The 22,305-nt window shown below is 40.0% G+C and overlaps 1 protein-coding gene across 1 annotated transcript in view; it reads left to right on the plus strand.

The window, feature by feature from the left end:
- LOC310897015 (uncharacterized protein) overlaps positions 1–22,305 on the plus strand; it is a 547,020-nt gene that overhangs the window by 389,208 nt on the left and 135,507 nt on the right. The window contains exon 18 of the mRNA XM_083830110.1: positions 3,273–3,399. The gene's annotated coding sequence lies outside the window, so the exon portion shown is untranslated. The remainder of the gene's footprint in view (positions 1–3,272; positions 3,400–22,305) is intronic.

Raw genomic sequence — 22,305 nt, forward strand, 5'->3', positions numbered from 1 at the left:
ACAAATTAGAGAAGGTGGCTAGGTATGATTTGTCACTGAAAGAGTTTCTAACTTAGTTCAAATACAAACAAGTTACATTCTCACCATTTACTTTTTGACCTGTCAAGTTACAGGGGTCTTTAGTGCAATCACATATATACCAGGCTTATGCAGGCATGAAAACCTGCTAATGCCATGCTAAAAATAATTACATTTAAAAAAATCTGTCCAGCTTCTGAGCTGTTAAAAGCAAAATAGGGGTTTTATTCCGTTTACACCTCTCACACCAGAATGCCAAACTGTCACTCATTCTAAAAATAAGCATCATGTCATGAAGTCTTTTGTTCTATGTCGCTGCCTGACTTTTCATTATAAAATTCCCGCGTGGTGTATTACACCAAAAGCGTTCTCTCTTTCAACAGTTCTTGTTTGGAAGGTGTGTACTTTTTCACAAAAGCTGGTGCCTCCAGCACGGGGGCTGGATGTTGTAGGGGCCCTTTTTTTTTTTTCCCCAGATGGCAAAGCTGGGAGAGGAGGAACCGAATTGACATGTTCTTGGTAAAGAAGCACAGAAGGGGTGTAGGGTGGGAGGACCTTGCTCATGGAATTTGCCCTGCAATAGCTGTACAATGCTCTGGGAGGTACCTGCTGCGTGATGTTCAGTGGAGGGCTTAAGGGATAAAGAAGTGGCATCTATTTTACTGCTCAGAAATATGGGCCAGGTAGCTTTCCTTATGGGCATGGCACCTTTGCCATGCTGTTCCGAGTGTTTTTCTTGTAGAGATTATTATTTGAAATCATAGTTCAGGTAAACAGGTGTCATTTCAGGTTTGAAATAAACGAGTAACTGGGAGTCCTGAGTGAGATGGCCCCTGATGCTCTGCAAGGCTGCAGTGAGTCCCCAGGTATGGGCACATGCAAAATTTACATTAGATTGATGTCAGAGCCACAGCTGCCGAGCAGTGAACATGGGAGGTTTGTGAGGAAAGGTCTTGCCTCTGAACCCCAAAGAGAGAGCTCACTTTGCATCAGTTAAATGGCTTGATTCTCTCAGCCCTAATTTAAACCTGCCCTGAAATAGTCAATTATATTCTGGTGAGAAAATGTTCAGAAATTATATTTTTACAAGGTAAAATTACAGGTTAAAACTGACAATGCTGCTGATGTGTAGCTTAGTCAATCTGGTAAATTAGTAAAGCATGATATTCTTAGAGAAAGTGGAGAGTAGGAACAATTCCTGAACATGCTTAAAGAAAAATGTGTGAGTGATTCAGCTCTTCTCGCTGTTGCAGGGAAGAGATTAGAGGTGCACCACTTTGTCAGTTCATCTCCTTAACTCATAATATATTATTTATTACAAGGATTTGGTTTCTTAAGCCTGTCTTCTTTTTTTCTTTTAAGATACCACTGACTATTTGATCTTGAGGGCTTATTTTTTATTATTATTATTATTATGTACAGGTATGTGGGGAGGGAAGGATTTTGGGCTACAGCAAAACCCAAGCTTTTTAACATATGGAGCATCAGTGTTTTCATCTTGTTTTGGCACTTTTTACACCTCATGCTGATGGTGTGATTGTGGTTGGTTCAAGTACAGCTGGGGTCCCCCATAGCCTCGCTTTGCGGGGGCTTTCTGACTCTGTTGTAATTTGTTTCTCCCTTTTCTGGTACAACCAAGCACAAACTCTCAGTGTGAGATGTAAACTGATATGCCATCTGTATGGGAAATGGTTATGTCTCACCTTTCAAACCCAGTGCTAGCCAGGCTGGTTGTGCTGCACGTTTCCACTCCCGCAGCCCCGTGCACACCCCTGCCAGGCAGCTCCGTTCTCAAGGGCCCCGTGCAGCCCCGCTGGAGGATGTGGGGTGATCGCGCAGGTGCCAGGTGTCAGAGCACAAGCGGCTCCTTTTGTGCCTGAACTAAGCTGCGTGAACGAGGAGCGGGAGGTGAAAATGGACCAACAGCTACAGAGTACTCTCAAACCTCTTTTCGAATCCTGCAGAAAGTAGCTACACATATTCCACCGGAAAATGGTTTTAATGCCAGTTACAGTATGTAAAATACATATATATATTTTTCATGGAGCGTTTCATCTTCTGACTGAGCTCACACATCAGGAGCATGTCTGAGAGAGGAATTGCCGCAGAGCACTTCTATTGCAGAAGTACAAGCCAGGTGAAGCCCCCGTGGCTGGGGCAGGACGGGAGAGTTTAACAGCGTTGCCGGAGGTGTGATTGCAGGTGTCACACCAGCTATTTAAATTGCAGATGCGCCATGACTTTTCAGGCAGTAGCACACTTACAGAAATGGGGATAATATCAGGCCTGTCGGTTAAATAGAGAATTTCATTTTCTGTGGCTAAACCTGTTGGAAGAGGAAGAGGCTTGTTATGATACTGATTTTCCCACCCCATGTTTAATATCCAAATAACATTTTACAGGAAAAAAGTAACTCCTAGTAACATCCGGCAGAGGGTAGCCACTGTTGAATCATCTGTCTTCTTTAGCATTTTTTTTATTTGTTTGCTTTTTTGAGGGCAGCTCTGTTTGCTCTCTTACCATCTGACACAGCACTTGTTCTTGCTCTTTACAATGGTCAGTGGGGATAAGAGCGAGCAGCGTGGGGTCTGCTGAAGGAAGAGCAGAGGAGACAGTTGCTTCAGTCTGGGACATATGGCAGTACTACTGTGACGCTCTTGGAGGCTGTTAGCTAAACTGCTTAAGACACCTTGAATTCCTTTGACAGGATTTGAGTGATAACACATGTTTTGTTAAAAGAAAAAAAGATCTTATCACAAATCAGACCCTTAAAAAAATTGTGATGACTTTAAAAAGAAAGAAAAAAACACTTAATAACAACTGAGCTAATGAAAATATCAACATTTAACCTTATTTAAGTTAGCTAGAGTATCTTAACAAGGGGCAGATGTTCTTGACATAGCTGGTGTTCCAGGGTAGATTCTTCTACTTGTCAAATGTTTAAAAGCCTTTTATTTAAAAGTAAAGGAAGTCCTGTTTAAAAAAAAAAAAAAGTGTTGTAAATGCTGAAATAAATAAAACATATTAGGCAAGAATAAATTTGCTGTGTCGTTGGCAATCTGAAAGCAAAACTGTCGTGGCTTTGTTCAGTTCCCAAAAAGGTAATTGGAGTATATTCAATTAAAAGAATTGGACTGTCCCATCACCCAAGCTTGACATAAAAATTTATAAAGAATATGAATTGAAAAAGTAGTAATAAGACATAGAAAACATATCCCCATTCATTTTTCCTCTCTGTGCCCTTCTCTCACTAGACTGTTGATAAGAACAGAAGGAACAGATGGTGGCACCGTCCTGTCTCAGAACCAAATACTGCCCTGCAGTTGTACACTGTATGACAAGCATCCCCATGTGGAGACGCAGATAGTGCTTCTGCAAAGTGTAAGTGTCCACTCTATTCCATTCCTTTGTGAGATACACGCACATATATATAAGCCTGCCTTAACTGCAATTTTCACCAAATTCCTTCTTAAATGTTGTTTTGAGGTCAGAAAGGAGTACCAACGTAATGACTTGCCATGGACATCCAAGTTCTGTGGTTCTTTACCTGTGTACCATTCCACCCTTTTGCCCTTCCGTGCCCTGACTGAAATATTTTGGGTTCATTTCTTATAAGTTCTGATAAATCTTTTGTAATGGTTTTGGGGTTTTGCAGCTTAACGATATCGAATCCATCCTAAGATTTACTGTCAGTTTCACTTGACCTGGGGGTCAAACCTTAAAACGTTTTAAAACGTAGGATTTGTTGCAATATCAGGGAATGATGTGAAAGTTGTTATTTGTGGTTTCTGATTATCTGTGTCTAGAAACTATAGATTTAAAAAAATGAAATGATAAATAATGTTTTCTCAGGTGTTCAGAATATGATTGGTGTGTATCATGAACTTTGGTTTCTGGTCGACCTGATTTGTACTACTCCTGATTAAATGACACAAAGGTATCCAAAGTTTTCAGCTTTTCTAATTCCAGAATTCCTAACCAAACCAAATGACAACAGCCAGCTCCCGGTGAAGGTGTAGACTCCCACACTGGGAATCTAAGCCTCCTGGTAGTCCGTTTGCTTTTCTTGGTTACCGTTCATGGACCCTGCTGAAGTGTTCGTAGACCCTTCCAGCCTGCCTGGAAACTCAGCTCCGTACAACTGTATGTGGTTGCTAAGAGGGCAATCGCTGTATTGGAGCTGCTGTGGCCAAATATTTACAGGAGAAGGGAATGGTGTTGGCGCAGGTCCTTTCTGTACAACACAGACTGGGTTGGGTTGTTGGCTTCCTTCTCCAAGCTCCTGGTGCACATGGCAAAGTACTTCAGCTGTCCTACCACTCTAGCTAACCAGAAGAGACAACCCCACCGCAGTGAGTGGAAGAGGTGCAGCCTAGGAAATGGTATTTGGCCCAAAACAGGCCAAAAAATTTAGCAAGGAGAACAAGTTTCATCAGTTAAGGCAATAAAGCACAGTCCTGCAGCAAGTCAATAATGCTCAATTGACAGCCAGTCAATATTTGTACTGGATTAACTTTTCAAGGAATGTGGAGATTTCGGGGAGTTTTATGTAAACACAGTAAATAGGTTGGGACACCACAGTACGTTTACAAATACCACGTCAGATGAGATTACAGTCACTTCCAGGGAGCAGGGTTTTTCCTACCAAAAAGGAGACGTTTACCTCTTGTGAAATGAACACAGATAGAAATTTCTTGATCGTCAAATATATTCAAAACTGTAGCTGGGCAGATCTCATGGCAATGCTCCAAAGAATGCTTCAAAAAGACAACTTCTATCTGTGGCCAGATTCACTCATCTTGTGCATGCGCTGCTGCCAAGCTTTGCCAGGTAGGTACGGCATCGTGGCTGCAACTTAACACGAATGTTGTATGAATAGAGAAAGACTGTATCTAGCGTCTTCCTGTATGGAAGGGACATACTCTCTTCCTCTCAAAGAGCCTCAGGGGACCCATTTCCTAGACAGGATGTCAGCTGGAAGGAGTTCAGTTCTCATGTTTGTCTTATTGGGACTGGTTTATAGTCACTTTTTTCCTTTTTCCTGGTCAGAGTAGCTTTAGAGTTTGAGGTGAACCAGCGTATTCCCATCTCGGTGTTCTCCAAGTGTTGCTCATCTCTGAGGAGATACTGCCTATCACATCAATGCAATGGGCAAAGCTCTAAGAAATATACTCAGCGTTTGTGGTATTTGCTCCTTAGCTGAAGGTTCTATTGATTTGCATAGAGGTGACTGAAATGAGACAAAAATGTTCTAGTTTCCAACATTTGTAGTACTGGAACATCGGGCTCTGTCGGTTTGTTTACAAGTCTTGCAGCCTTTTGGTGGCATGCCTAGCACCCACTTCCAGATGATATAAAAGCGATTTTACTATTTCCAAAACCAGAATCAGAGTGGAAAAAATTCCAAGGTGAAAGTACAGTGATTTACTCTATGGTGGCTGTTTATTTCAAGCCATTGCCCCAGATTTCTGTGACTGTCCCCCGTATGAAAAGGGAATTGAATCATCTTAAGGCTCCTAGCTCTGCAGAAGTAGCCGAGGACAGTTATGCCCATCCTGCCCATCCCCGGGCACTGACCTGAGGGCAGGCAGAGGCCAGCACAGCCCAGCTTGGCAAAACAGCCCCAGCAAACCGGGTGTCATGGATGTGAAACACAAGCACAGCGCTGGTGAAATCCACGGGTAACATATCACAAAGTACCCCCCCCTTGCTGAAGGGTAGATAGCTATGCTTTATTGTTATTCCTTTCATTTCTCCCGCCCTCATGTTTTTTTGTTTTGTTTTGTTTTGTTTTTTCCTTACAAAAGGTAATTAGGCCATAAACAGAGGAGTGACAACTAATTTTATCTGCATGAAAATTAATATTGTAAGCAACAGATAACTTTAGCTGAACAAAATTAAAAAATATATATTTTAATGACATTTTAAAAAGACAAAACCTGGGTTTTTTGCTTCTGAACTTGTCTTTGTACCTACCTGTTTTGATACATGTGGAGATGCTCACTAATTTTAGTGAACAAATGTTCTGCTTCTGTGTACTTCCTGCCCCAACAGCAGGCCTTGCCGGTCTCAGCCTGCGGTACAAAGTTGCTTTTCATTTCCTTTCTCTTGTTCTCTGGTTCCTTTCAAAAAAGAAATGATCTGAGGGAAAAGACATTGCTTTTCTTAACCCTAAATTTTCGTTGACATTAATAGGAGTCAGGTGGCCAAATCCCTGCACACAGCTTTGAAAATTTAAGGTTTAATGTTTTTTTTTTTCTGGGCAGATTCTTATGTTGCTGGAGTTGTGAATCCTCTGAAAAGATATTAAATATGCAACCATACCATGTCAGCAGTGCCTAGAGAGTTTATCTACAAAATTATCATCTACCTTCCAAATCTATAACCCTAAAATATTGATTGGTTAAAAGGTAGTGGATAAAGATTAAGACAGCACAGCAGCAGATTACCCTAATCAAATAAAAAGAGTATTAACAGAGCTGCTCACAGTCCTGGAGACATTGGTTTGAAATACAGATGTCTTAACCAAAGTGCTATGTCTCATTTTTTGAATGCATTTTTGAATGCATTTAAATAAATTACCAAATAGAAAGAAAGCAGGGGAAAAAAACCACAACAACACATTTCAGACAGTAAATTTCTGTTTATAATAAAATTACTTTATGCTTTTCAGTAAATAGTTGGAACTTTGAAAGGCCTTTTCATTGGATAGCGAGAAGTCAAATACTGGATTCTCAGCTTAGAGAGCTCCGTAGGCACCAGTGTGATTTTAAACCTGTGGTTGCGTGCGCATACCTCAACATGAACGCGTGTGCCGTAAAGATCTTATAAGAGCTGGGTAGTGGCTTGTGAGCAAAGAGTGGCATCAATGCTCATGTTCTGTCTGAAGAGAAGAGCACTCGTTGTCAGTCTATATTCCGTGGTTGGGGAATAGCATTTTCAGAGTATGGATTTTGCATGGCAAAATTGATGGTGGTGTTTACCCCAGAGCAGGTCGCATCTGCGGGCAGGTGCTGAACCGGGCAGGCTGCAGGAGCAGGGCTCTGCATAGGTGCCAAGCGCCCTGCACGGGCTGCTCAAATCCAGCATCATGGCTGGGCGCCCGGCCCCTTACTTGGACTTGGAGCTCCAGATCCACTAGGAAATCGGCCCTGCTCGAAACCAGCACCAGTTCAACAGGATCTGAATTTATCACGTTTGGTTCAGCATTGAAGGCCATACGCTTATTAACATCCAGTAAGAGTAACCTACTGGGGAACGCTACTTGGAAGGTGTGACCTTTGTCACTAATGCTCTTTGTGCATGGTGGGAATTTTTGTGCAGCCAAGGGCAGAGTGTGGTTTATCCTTTGGAAAGAATTTCCCATTGAATGGCAGCTAAGCAAGGATTTAACTAATACCCCATGTCCTGGGTTATTGAAGTCATGGAGGCAGAAAAAGAAAATAAGATGGGTAGTCATTAATTTTCATCAGTTATGGACAATACTGTTATATTATTGACTCTCATTAAAACAACATGTCGCTGATGAATAGTATCATTTCAGCTTCCTAAATTTTTCTACCTAAAAATTTTGATTTAAAGACAAAATATTTAAGAATGTGTGGAAAAGGTTTTGGAGGTGTAACTAATTGGTATGGAAGTCTTTTGTTTTTGTTTTTGTTTTGGTTTTAAATAGCGCCTAATTTTAAGTCACAGTGTAAATGAGGTTTTAAAAGTTTTTAACAGTGATGTAGATAAATTTGGAATTAAAATTGAGATCTGAAATGTTGTGTTGCTCCACTTTTAAAAATAAGTTTCCTTCTCATTTGCAATTAAAATGTCTAGAATTTGCATAAAATGTGTGAAATTAGAGATAATTGAAATACAGTAGCTATAAATATGTCTACTCCATTTGAAAAATAAATAAAATGTCCACTAAAAGGGTGTGAAAGCCGTACCCCCTTCTCTTGTTTCTCACATTTGGATCTCTGGCATTTTTCACACTTTTATAGCTAATTTTTATTGCAAAACAATATGTTACGTTTGTAGCAGTTGTGGGAATGCAGAATAGCCCCTGGCAGCTCTGTAAAAAAAGGGACGTTAGGAACACATTTAGGAGAATACAGCTTTCAATTTCAGCCACACATTGATGTCATGGAATCATATTAAGTGTGATCTAAGAAAAAAAAAAAAAGAAAAGCAGATAAGAAGAAGAAAGCAAATGTTATGGGAAATACTTTAAATAAACTATTATTTTAAGTATATCCATTCTATCCTGCTCCTTATGTTTTCATAACACCCCGAGTTGTCATGATAGAGCGTGTCTTCAGGGAGCACGGTGAGACAGAAACCCAGGCTCCTGCAGGCATCAGCTGCGTGTCTCTGGGGAGCACCGCCTGGCCGGACCGTGCCTCTGTGCTGGGAAGGTTTTCCTTGTTTCTCCACCCTGAAAGCCGGCGTTGTTTGGCGCTTTTGCTGATGTCTGCTTCCAAGCAGGTGGGGGGAGTTGTTGTCAGCTGGCCTGCGGGCAGTGCTGGAGGTGAAGCGTTCTGCCCAGGGCAGCACCATCCTCTTCTCCTATCCTGATCTCCTGGCCCAGCGTGTTAGCGTTCAGCTCTGTTGGCAGATCCTTGTTTTTTTGGCTGCGGAGCAAAATGCTACTGCTGCGCGACCAAGTTGGCACAAGGAACTGTATCTTTCACAGATAATAGAACTGGAAAGACAGACCTCTACCATATTGTCAAATTATCCCTTATTAGCACGTGCACTTGTGAATGTCTGCCACCGGAGTGGAGGTGAATCGCATGCACAAATCGTAACGATGTTTCTCCAACTCCAGTCTTGGAACTCAGAGAAATATTATTCAAATAATACCCCATGCATCTTTTTTAGTGAAATTGCACTGTGATGTCCTGTCATTTTCAATACTGTGCAGTGTTTCTGTTACTGGGGAACACCAATCAACTTCAAAAGAGCTGCTTTGGTGTAGAAATGGGCAGCTATTCAACTCCTCTGCATCCAACACAAATACCCAGCACAATTTGATGTAATTCACACAAAACTGAATTGGAAGGCCTAGGTGAAGGTTACCGCACTGATCTATCAGTGCTCCCCATCCTGTAATATTATTTCTGGAAACCCTCTTTTTCTGGAGGAGTTCCTCGCGGAGGAAGATAGGCCAAAACAGAAGAGTTTCCATGCAGGTAGTCCCTGAGGATGATGGAAATTCAGCAGGTTATTTTAACGCTGGTGGCTCCTTCAGTAGTTCCTGCCTGTTCCCTGCTGCAGCAGGCTTATGAGAAATTCTGTGGTACCTGAGCTTGGGAATTTAATTGTTTCTCAACCCACCCCAAACACCCCTCAGTGTATTTTTCTTAAATCTCCGTGTCAGACGCATTGATGTGTACCGGACCCAGTTAGGTGACTCGCTTCAAATTTCACAATTTCTGATCTGGGGACAAGAGTTACGAGGAGGAGACAGATTTCCAGGATGCATTTGAGGAGTGCTGAAATGTTAATGCATTAAGACTAAAACGGTGGGATTTAAACCGCTGCATTGAGTAGCGTGTAGTACAGAGTGAGATTGATCCCAGAAAAGTACCAGCGAGGTTGTGTCTCATACAGGCCTAGCCACTATGGAGTCATTCTTCAGAGACAGACCAAGCAACAGAAGAACCACAGCCTTACCTGCAAGGTGCCTTTTCATGCGTGCTTTTTTCTCTCCTTTTAAGTTGTCCTCAAGGAAAAATAAGAGCAAAAAGTCCCTGTGCTTCTCACTGCACATCTACAGCACTTCATAAATAATAGTAGCTGTTTTAAAAGCAGGGGATAGGCAGAGGGTTACAATGGATGAAAGCTAGTTAGTGAGTTAGTTAGATAAATGCTTAAAAGACCAGCAGCAAAGATAATCCTGCATTTATTTCCGGGGTATTCACCAGGTGACCCTTTTCTGGCTTTCACGATCTGTGTTTCTTGAGTCAAGTAAGGGCTGTGCAGAAACCTGAAAAACAAAGCTGCAAATCTGGGGTATTCCCATAATTTGTGATTGTCCCTCCTTTGGCTCATCACGCTCATTTCTGAGCATCTGCCAACGCTCCCATCCTGTGCCGAGTGGCACTGTGAGCGATCCGTTGCAGGGGCTCTTCCTGGCACAGACAGAGGCTCGTTCAGTCTAAACTTACTGAGTGACATGTGCAAAATTGATCGTTTCAAGAGCCTTTTGTATAACACAAAACTTCAAGCAGAGAACCCAAGGCATTTCCTTTCATCAACCTGGTTCTAATTTGATCAAAGCACTAAAAAATTCAGCCTGCCTTATTTCCTGTCCAGTTCTTTTACACTTTACAGCACATTATATATCAATCTCTTATCCCTGAATTTTAAGAAGCAACCTGTGATATAATTGGATCAACAGTTGCCAATCACTCCAGCACAGCACTGCATTATTACTAAGCAGACTATAATTTTGAAGCTCTTTTTTATTATGCGTATGACTATATTATCACTGTATACATATTAGGACAGCTGAATGAGCCCCTTAAGGAAAATAAGGGTTCAAATAACATTGACAGGGTAGATAGACTAACAGAACTGAGGATTCACCCCTGTTATAACCGTATTGCCTTATGGCACATTTTCAGGAGAAAGAAAAAGAACAGTAGCTGTGTGCTTTCTATTAACCCTACCTGCAAATCAGAATATTGTAACAGTGGTGAAGATGACCATCTTTGTATGCTTAAGCAAATTAAAAATCAAGTCTGTTTTCAGGTCTCAAATTTAATGGTTCATATACAAATTTTGCATTATCTAGGACTTGAAATCCCATTCCTTCTCTCTCCTGACTCCCTCCCTGTAGACACATGCACTCACAAAAGTTCAGAACAAAGCCTTTCTAGCTTCTGCATGTGCACCGTACCATCCTGGTTCATTGTGCAATCGTCATTTGCATCTGACAGGAGCCAGCACTATTTCATTCCAGTAACTCATACAATTACATAGGATTGTTAAAAATGTTAAGTAAATAATATTTTTCCTCCCCTAAGCTTGAGATGTTAGTGTTCTTTGAAAGACCTTGAATCTCGTCTCAGTAGTATCTGCCTAAATAAAACTGAGTGACAGCCGTTTAGAAAACTCCATGTTTTATACCATTAATTCACAGATAAGCATTGTTAGTCAAATAAGCATTTAATTCCCAATAGCCTGAATATTTCAATACCTTGTAGCAAACAAATAAATAGAATGTACACAATGGCATACAAATTATGGAAAATATTCCATAGAGTTGACATATGAACTCATAACCTCTTAGGTAAAGGTGAATGACTATTAATGTAATTTCATTATTGTAAGGACCTCCCTCTTTTTTTCTTTTTTTTTTTTGTTCATATGCAATTCATTTGTATGCATTAGCTTGAAAGAATTAAACCTGTAAATCATAACTTAGTCAATAATAATAATAATCACCATCATATAAAGAAAACAGTATGATTTCTTCTGTTTTTGCGAGTCTAAACTCAGACATTTAATGGTACATACCTGTTTCTGTTTTTTAAATTATTTTTTTATGTCTCTCTCAATGTATACACACAGAGACCTGCATATTTGTTTTTATTTATATATGCTTTATGTACATAAATATGTTTATAATATAGACATTAAAAATATTGTTTTACATATATACAGGGAGAGACACAGGCACACAGAGAAGCATACGTGTGTAAAAACAGAACATCTCTCCTCAGCAGTCTGATTCTGTGCCCTGCAGGACTTCACCAGGAAAAACTCAGGAGCAAAATGCATCTCGCTATAATTAAAATTGCCCATTAATTTTCAGACAAAGTGATAAGATTCAGGTGAGGAGATGCCTGCATTCAGAATTCTGTGGGTTTTTCAGAAAAATATTCTCACTTTTTTTTTTTTTTGGCTGGTCAGTGTTCCTTTCGTGTTGTATTTATTTAAACCTCAAATCAGAATAGGTGCATAGCCCTTCATACCAGTGTGTGTTGTACACAGGCTGATAAAATGAAGTAAGTGTGCTTATCACTTTTGAAGCCTGTTTTACAGAACTGTATTTTTTTCTTTAGCAATTCATGCTGTTTTTAAGTAATGTGATAAAACCACTTCCCCATCTTCCTGGATAAAATTGGTTGTTGCAGGAGGAGCATGGTCATCTTCATCTGCTTGTTGCATTTTCTTTAAAAACAAAACAAAACAAAATAATCACACACAAAAACCAAACCCACATGTGGTTGAATAGCAAGTATGTTTGTAAGCATATGCATGCAGACAGAACTTAATATATATCCTATGCTGCATATTGTGTAATCTACAGAAAAAAGCTCTGCATCCTGTTCCTTGCCCCACCACCCATCCCTGGGATAATAGGAGAATTGAAATTCCCATTTTCAGACCCACCGCAGATTAATATGGTTCAACATAGATACTTATTTCTCTGATAGTTTCCCATGCATCTTCACAGTGAAGTTGAGAGAAATTACTACAGCAGAACGCGTAAAGCAGATGTTATCCCATTAATTAGCTCTGGACCTGAGCAGGCTCAAGACTTTCCCATTTTCAGGCCGATAGGAATTGGTCCCAGTGAGCGTGCTCCATATCCACATTTAGTATCATCTCATAAACAGCACTGGAAACACAGCAGGCCCTTGATGAAGATACATTAGCTTATTTCTAATTTAAAGTTATGTTGCTTAACCTTAATGTAATTGGTCACTGGTGACCAACTGTTTGTATACCGAGTTGATGACCAAGGAGATGTAATAAATTATAAAACTTACTGCTTAAATAGAAGGAACGACTGTTCTGTTAAAAGCCTTGCATGTAATAATGGTAAAATAATTACACCTCAAACAGAAGAGCCTTGGATCTGATAAAGCTAACAAAGTCTTTCAGATGAAGGTGTTTTCAACCCGCTTTAAAGGACATGTATAAAATACTTTCTTCTCTCAGTGCAGTGTCTTACATTGGCTGAATTGTCAACTTTCAAAGCTCGCCTAATATTGATTAAAAATAAATTGGTAAAGTAAGATACTTTCTTTTTGAGGGGTTGCGTGGATTAAAGTAATTAACCAATTTCTGTGGTTAACGAGAAACAAAAGAAATTTGCACAAATAATTATATTCTGTACATCAATTCAAAGTCAGTGCTAGACATGTTTTAGAAAAGGGTTGATTAGCTGGTAGAATAACCGGGATAATAATCAACTATGGAAGGAAGTAATTGACACAACTTTAATGTTTAATAATGAATAGCATGCCAGGGGCAAAATAAAAGGAAATCTGCTTTCTGAGAACCAGGCCAGACCTAAAATTTCTTCAGCCAAATATAGCAATTACTAGAGACTCCTGAACTGCTTCTGTGGTCTTGTGGCAAAGTAACAGGTGTAGTTAAATTGAAAGCACACAAGTGCCTGTGTTAAATCTAGTAGTTTCTAGATGCTGCAATTTAATTTCAAGCCTTTTCCCTGCTGAAGACTTAACGGTTGATTTTAGAAATGCAGAAACGTAAGGAACACCTACTCTTCTATGTCTGTTTTTCGTTTTTCAAACTGCATTATATTAACAAACTGTTCATTAAATCAATAAGAGTGAGGAAGAAGTGTATGATTTGCTTGTCTCAGAGGCGATAATTTCTCTCTCTAAATATTTGCATTTAAAATTTGGGCTATCTCCAAATGCCGTAACTTCACAATAAAGAAATAGAGTTTATTTTTTTTAATTCTCATATTTCATTTCTTACAAGGACCTTCCAATAATTTAAACTATTTACAGTGCCTCAAAGATCATTATTTCCCCATGACTCCTCAGAGAAATATTGGAGCCACTCTATTTATTGCTGACATTAGATTTACCTTTGAAGACTGGTTTACAAAATGGAGACATTAGGATGTGAAAGTTATTATTTTTTTTTACACTGCTTGGAATGCTAAGTTTTTGTGTTTGCTGTATTAGAGTAAACATTGCTATAGCTACTCAGTTTGTTATGGAAACTTGAAAAGCAGATGCATTAAAGTGTTTTGTTTTTAAAAACACACAGTTCTTTATAAGAAAAAATATAAATACTATTTGGTGGCTTGTCATGAGTGTATATTTAAAAACAACCTACCCCCCAAACCAATGAATAAAAATGCATTTTGGTATTCTAAATGGTGGAAGAGAATTGCTCAACCAATGGAAAAGCAGGTGGGGTAACACATCCTGATTCTTGTAATTGAGGCTGTAAAGAAAGATGAGGGAGATGTGCACTGTTTGTGTCGCCGTAGTTGTGATCTGTGAAAATAACTTCAGAACAGCCTTTCTTAATATTAAAATGACTCCGTTGCTGTTCAACTAAAAATCAATACAGCTCACAATTTTAATAAGGAACATGAATCTGAAAATGTGTTTAGTATCAGGTTATATAAACACACCCTAATGAGATACTATAAAATCCATCACATTAAAGGCTGGTTCCTACAAGGTATATTAGCTAAAAATGTTCAATATATTAGGTCAGTGTACAACACTACACATAATAAAGCAGGTCTGTCAAGGCAAGATACATGTTTTGCCCCTTAAAACTGTTATGTTTTGCACATTTTACAAGGTTCTTTGAATACATGAATAAGATAAGTTATTCCCATCTCTTTCTTAAGCAATCTCAGAAATGGCTGTGACCTGAAATTGGAAATCTTGTAAACACCCATCCGAAGAAAATGTGTGCAGTTCTGTCTTAAAGAGATGGTACATGTTTAATTATCCCAACTTCTTCTAGGAGAATACTATTAACATACACATTAGCATCGTCCCATTGGTTCCTCCTGCTGCTCCACCTTAGGGGCAGCAATAGGAGCTAATCTTATTGCTCCCATGCGCATAATAATGAAATTTTGTCTTGTCTCTAAGGCAGTGTTCTTTGGTCTAAAGTACAGCAGGAAACATTTCTTTTTTTAGAAAATTCCTGACCAACTCATTTAAAAAAGATTTTAAAAATTAGAATTCTTCCTATGTGAATACCAGAGCCGGCAGAACACATTGCTTTGACTTGCGAAGCAAAATTAAGCAATTGTGCAAATAAATTGCTCTGTATTCACATATAGAATACAGTATACGGTAGCTATGGGTGTATTCAGCTCTTTGAAAAATTGGAAGCAGTGGATTTTATGTTATTTTTTCTTGCACTGTCCATATACAGTATTCTCAAAGAATAACATAGGAACAAACAAAAAGATATGGTTTGGTTTTAATATAAAATACCTCTGCCTTTTTCTTGCAGTGTTCTACAGGCTATAATGGAAAAAAAAAAAAAGAAAAAAAAAAACAGGCAAAAAATACATGTGAATTCAAGGCTACTGAATTAAGGGAGGTTGTACCAACATTTCCCCCACTGTACATTATTTGTATTCAAGGTTTTTGAAATGACATTGTAATCTGATGATGCACCAGCCTATTATATTGTCTAGCAGGACAAATATCCTTGCGTTTTCTCTGTAGAACTAACACAATTTTTCCATGTCAGAGGTGCATAATATCCTGGCGGTCATAAGGAATGATGCTATTAATCCTCTTGGGCAATCTCCAGGTCTGATTATTAGGGAAATAAATTTGCATGCTGCATATGAGCTAGGTGAATCACCGAGAGCACAAATTATATTTCCTGACAGCAAGTTAGAGAATGGAGCCACATCGCTTTTTTATCTTTTTTTTTTTTTTCCCTCTGAAAGCTATAGAATTTCAATTCATTACATGAGATTGGTTAGAATTCAAGTCTCTTTTTAAGTTGATATTAAGTTGAGTCTGTTATCTCTGTGAAGGCTAGTAGGTTCCCCTGAGTATCCACCTAATCACTACTTAAAAAAATCGAAACGTATAGTTAGTGTCATGATTTAGGTACCAGAGCTACTTTATTTATCAGTGTGGAGTGAGATAATTTCAATTTGAGGCTCTGTAGCCCTCATGAATTTAACTGTCTTGAAAGCTTTTTTTCCTCTCTCTCCCTTTCTCTCTCTGCCCCTTTCTCCCCCCCTTTTAGTGTGCATATTGTAATAACGGTTATTCTGGGCACCTGTTTCACTGTTCTCCATGCATATTTCAGGCTGCTTTATTTATCATATCATATATTTCATAATATGTTTGAAGATTTTTGGGTGAAATGCTATTTGGATTTCAGTTAAGAAATCAGGCTGTATTCTCTGTGCCAGCAGTACTGCCAGGCATTTCTGCTTTTCGTATCAGTGATGAATGTATTTTTATTATTTTTACCGTTTGGCATCTGAGCAACCTTTTTGCATTATTAAATCTGAACAGGGAGAATGATAGCAAGTGAGAGGAGAATAAATGGCTCTGTGTCCTGATGTATTAATTAAGCAGACATTTATTATAATCAGGGTTTTATAGTTGTTGTAAAAAGGTATTTTTTTCTTCCATGATATACATCCACGTGTGGTAACTTTTTTGAGCTGTTTTGGAAATTGCCAGGTTTAATAGATTTCTCTCTGAATTCCTGATCACTAGTGCTGTACTGTACATGCAGACAACAACCACGACCGAGCCCTGGAGTAGTGAGTGAGTGTAGATGGATCCAGCTCCGAGTCGAGTGAGGAGTGTCTCGATTAAAGGTGGGCTCTATAAATCCATCTGGATCAGCTACAGCCTTGAGTCTGGGGGAATCTGAAATGTCTCCTGCTACTCAGTGGAGCTGAGCAAAGGCTGAAGACATAGAAACCTCGGCACTGGTCAGAACTGTAGGCGTGACTGAAACAACAAGAGACAGGTAATATATCTGATAATGCCAGATCTGAAATGTTCTTAATCATTTACTTATTCATGAACTACAAGCAACAGTACTAAAGGAAAGGGATACGTCTCTGACTCACGATTTCACGTGTTGCCAAATATACAGCAAAGGAAGCACTTTTAATCATCTTACATGAAATCTATTTAGGATTTGTCTATTCTCTCATCCGTTACATTTCTTTATGCTTCCTGAGCATAGCTGGTGCCATTTCTTTTCAGAACAAAGGCCCTTTTGTTTGTTTTCTTTTTGTTTGTTTTATTAATTTCTTCTCAGCATATGGGTTGTGCTTATTCACAGACAGGAAGTATTTCCCACATTTAGGAAAAGGAAATAGCCTTTGGAGAAAATTCAAAGAAAGTCCATTGGGGAGTGACTTGCCTGTTCAGAGTGTTATTTCCTATTCCTGAATAGAAACATCAGACTTATTTTTGGCATCAAATGGCAGTGCTGCTATAAACACTAGCCTCTTTAATTCCCATCTCGCAGTGGACATTTATTCTAGGAACAGAGGGTATTTGTTGCTCTCCTGAAATGGGAATGGGCGATAAAAAAAGGAAAGTTTTAACAAAACTGCAAAATTGCCTTTCTTCTGTTGTCTGTGACCTAGTCAAGACCACACTGATACTCCCGAGCCCCAGCTATAAAAACGAGAGGCCATTTAAATGTGAGCTGTCTGTGATTTGGGGAGTTGTCTTCTCGGTATCCACCAGCAGAGCCATGGCCGGTTCCCACTGCAGGGCTGCCTTTTCTCAGGCTGCTGCGAAGGAGGCTGGCAGGAAAATGATGGGTATTTTAATGGGCACTTCTTTGGGGGTGAGGGAGGGGTAGCAGGCCTGAGCATAAGGCCATTTATGTCTTCATAAATTGTAATAAATACATAAGATCAGCTGGTGTTATTGCAGAGAGAATGGAGTATAACGATGTCTAGTCTGGCTGCTTCTCTGCAGTAGTAAATCCAGACTGTGTATGGGTGATGATTGGCAGAGAGGGTAGGGTAGTAAGAGTCACAAATGAACCAAAGGGTGTCAGCTAGTAAAGCTTTTATTTCAAACTTTATCTTCTACTGCCCCTCATCATCACACAGTGAAAATACTCTCCTGAAAATAGAAGAGATGAGTTTTGAACTTGAGCAGACACATAAAAAAAAAAAAAAAGATTAAAAACAGTAGTTTCTCTGAAAAAAAAAAAAAGTGGAGTGCATCAGTTGTTGGATTTCTCCTTGTCTATTAATTCCCACAGTCCGTCTGGATCTTAAACCTTGCGTCTAGCAGATCTCTGCAAGCACGCAAGGGAAGCCTGCTTACATCAATCATACCTATGTGTCTGTGTTGTCACACGGCCGGGTGTGCCACTGTGTCAGGATTTAGCAGGGCAGCTTCTGCTGCTGCAATGTCTAAAACGACGCAAAAATCAAAGTGTTTTGCCAACTGTAGCTTTCACCTTCGTTATGGAGAGCTTTTCCTGGATGTTCATAAGCTTAATGCAAATATGTGTAACACAAAGCATGTACAGTGCTGATCCCGGCAGGCTGTTGCTCACCTCTCAGGAACATGAGCAACCTTTAAAACTTGTGGAGCTCTACCTAGAAATTGGCTGCTTTGCTTAAGAAAAACAAGTACAATATCTAAATGTCTGTGTCTTCTGTTAAACTTTCAGTTTTCAGTCTGTAGTTGATAAAATTTGGGTTTTAGTAGGATGAAAAACCAGAAAGCAGTGTAAAACACAGCAATAATGAGACGTGGTTTGTCTTCTGCCTTCCTTACGGTTGGTTTGAAGAGGTGGTGTGCTAAGCTCAGGAACGGGCAGCTCTCCTGGCTGCTGCTTCGGGGGGGAGTCAAAGGGGCCAGTGCGCACACAGCTCAGCGCTACATTGACAGCGCTTGTGGATGCGTCCAGAGAAGGAAAGTGAAAGAGACTAGGGGGAAAACCAAAAGAAAAAAAAAGCCCCAAACCAGCCCCAAGCAAATGACAAAAGCCCTTAACCTCGGATATAACCCCGGGATAGAGGTGACAGAGGGAAAAGGCTCGTTGTGTCCATGCCACTACTCGCAGGCATGTGTGGCTGAAGGCTTCTGCCTACATTCTGGGCGACCACTGTGTGCCATCAGCTTCTGTTCAGTGACCTGTCAGAGCAAAGAAGGAATTTCGCATGGCCTGAAAAACTGACAGAACAGTTCACCTTTCGGGGAAATGTAATATTTTCTGATAAGGAGCTTATGTTAGTTTTCTTAGTAAATAGCCTGAAAGCATTTCTGTCTATGGCATTTCTGGATGTGATAAGTTGAAGGAAACATCCTTGACCATGACTTAACAAAACAGGCCATTTGTTTCATGGGGTAGCTGTTTCAAGAAATGTAAATAAATGGCAACTTAAGGATGGTATAAAATAAACGATCACAGAGACAGCCCAGAGCTGCATTGTTTCAGAAAACACAAGGCACTATTTATGGAGCTGTAAACAGAGGAGTGTGTTTATTATTGCACTTGGAATTAAATCAGAAAGGCAGAAAGCTGAAGTTTGAGGAAAGATTAGTCCAAATTTGAGTTCCTTGTGTTGGGTTACAGCGGGTACTGCATGTTGGTTTTGTAACAGAACAGGCTTTTTTGTGAGGGTGTTGTGCCTATCTTGCAGGGCCTAATTCTACCATTTATTTTGCTACCTCCTTGACAGGAATGAAGCTGTAGAGGAGATGATGAGCATGGTTGGGGGCCAACAAAATGTCCGGTTTTCATACTACGTGCAGGTGTTAAGTATTTTGAAAGTGTAAATTTGGAGACAAGCACGCCTTTGTGGAAGCGGGTCTCAGCCAGAGCGCGGCAGCGCAACCTCCGTGACCTTCCCCACAGCTGCTGCAGGCCGGCGGGCGATGGCTGCGTGCACAGGGCTGGACCTCCAAGGTCGCCCCACGGCGCCAGCTGAGCCGACTTTCGTGGCTGGGCTTCCTCCAGGGGGGCTTTGGGTGCTTCTCTTATAGGTAGTACCTGGCTCTTGGAGGACCATGATGGGGTTAAATAGCATTATTGGCAACAGCCCACCACTTGGTTTAATAACACCATAGTCTTATTAACAATCTGGGTAATTGTTATAGCAACATTTCTGCAAGTCTTACCTGTGCTGTATGTGCCCCTTCAAGGAAACATGCTTGCCTCATCTAATACCGTGTTATAAACTGCGTTACACACCCTTCAAATTGAAAATGCCTTTCCCCCCACTGTTTTACTGGTATTCCTAAACCATTACGCTGCATTTAAAAATGAATTGTGTGCAATGACATTAGAGAAGGGGTTAGGTTTTCTGAGCTGCTACCAGTGACATATGACTGTGGTGACAGACAGTCAGCAGTATTCAAACAATTAATCTGAAAAGCAGCAGACTTCAATGTGGAGTTTAGGAGGAGGCTGAGCAGCTACATATTTACAAAAGGGATGTCACTGAACCATCTTTCTACCCAGGGATAGCCTATGGCTACTTAATACTTTTAAACCAGTAGTGGAAGGATTAAATACACCTGAAGTCAGGTCTTTGAGGCCATTTCCCTCTTGTGCTTTCTTTTTCTTACTTGAGCTGCACTTCAGCAGATATTTTTTTTGATGGGCTATGAGAAAGGGTGGATTTTCTGATACCTTTTATTAGAATTGCACAGAAGTAGGAGAATCCTCACAGAGACGCAGGCTCCTTTTTCTGTTGCCTTTGAAAAGTTAACACGTGAGGCTACGCAAGAAGCAGACACTGCAGTGGAGGAGGAGGGATACGGTAATAAAGGTGATAGCGATACCTTAATTTAACAAATATGCAGTGCTAATTATGTAAACATGTGAGAACTCTAAAATCTTCTCATCATGGGTGTCACACAATTGAAATATTTTACAGCCTAATTCAGGATTTTACAGTAATAATGTTATTTTATATTGGCTACTTGACAAGCATAGGCCAGGGCTGTCTATCAAACAAAACTGTTGTGCCAGACTGTATCTTGGCGATAAGCACAAAAGAAGAGTCGGTCAAATTCTGTTTACATATTAATCGTTGAATCAGATTTAGTTCTGTACTACAGACATTTCCATAACCAGGTAGCTTTAAAGGGGAAAAAATGCCTGTGTACTAGGGTGGGCCATATTTTAAACCGACTGATTTTTACAGAAGGCTCCTATGAAGTTCCAGATCAGGTTTCGCAAATGTACTCAAGAGATCGGGTTCCCATTCAGAGAGATTTAGGCAGCAGTAGCTTTTCTCTTTCATCGTTATTAAACATTTTTTCCCCCTCTTGCTCACAGAGGTTGGGATGTATGCGTTTTGGAAACTGACAGGATTCTGCCAGATAGAGATTTATTTGTACGTTTGTGTTAACGTGATGTTATCATCTGCTAAACAAAGTGAGCATGATAAGCAAATCAGAAAACCTGGACAAGTTTGGTGTCATAGTCAAACACACCGTCTTCCCCTCTCTGAAGCAGAGCCAACAGTTGGTGTTAATTTGCTTGAAGTCATTCAGTTTTCAGTCTCTTATCACAAATTCACCTTCCCCCTGTTCTCCCCTGCCACCACAGCAGACAGCACTGTTCCCAAAACCAAAGTCTGAAATCCTGGCGTCGGTGAATGCCGCTCACGACATGCCTGGTGAGCCTGGGCAGTCAGTCCAGCCCCAAATCCTGCCTCTGGGAATACTCAGTACCAAATTGCTCAAAGGAAGACAAAGATGTTCCTTACTGCCCAAAGAGGATGTTTCTCTCTAACCTTCATCAGCCTGTGGTTCATTTCTGTCACAAAGTATTAAGGTTTTCAGCCCTTCTAAGATATTTATCTTAATCCTAGCTAGGATGTTCTCATTATTCACATAAGCATCTAAATTAAACTATTTTATATCATATTAAGTCCTTAGCCTGAAGGGTATCTTGTGGCAATCAGTTCCATAGGTTAATTATGAACTGTGTAAAATAGTATTTTCTTTATTGGTTTTTAAACATGTTGTTTTTCAGTGTTGTTGCATTAGGAGGAGAGGAAACCAGGAACAAGCAATTGATCTTCTCTATAAGTTTCATTAACTCTCTCATGTCCTGTCTTTTATTTCTCTTCAATAAACTAAGCAGCCCCCATCTTCACAGTCTTTCCTTCTGCCACTAATCATTTTTGTTGCCCCTTTCTATTTCAGCTTTATGTTTTTTTGAGATGAGTCGAATGTAGGTTGGTACAGCATTTCAGATAGGATACAACAGCCAGTTACTTGGTGACGTAGTATTTTAGTGTTCATTTCCATCCTGCTCTTTATACAGCCCAACAACATATTTACTTTTTCTGACCACTGCTTCCAATTGTTTTGCTTTCTCATTGAGCTGTCCAAAGTGGCACATGTTTTCTCCTCCCTCTCTTTTTCCCGAGTGGTTAGTTAATTTACAACCTAGCCTTGTGCATGAGTATTGAAAATTATTCATTCAAATATGCATTACCTTGCATTTATGAACAGTGAATTTCATCTGTCTTCATGCTGCACATCTGTCTAGTTTTTCTAATCTTTTGTA

Source organism: Anser anser (genome assembly GCF_964211835.1).
Source record: "Anser anser genome assembly, chromosome: 3".
NCBI classification, from domain to species: domain Eukaryota; kingdom Metazoa; phylum Chordata; class Aves; order Anseriformes; family Anatidae; genus Anser; species Anser anser.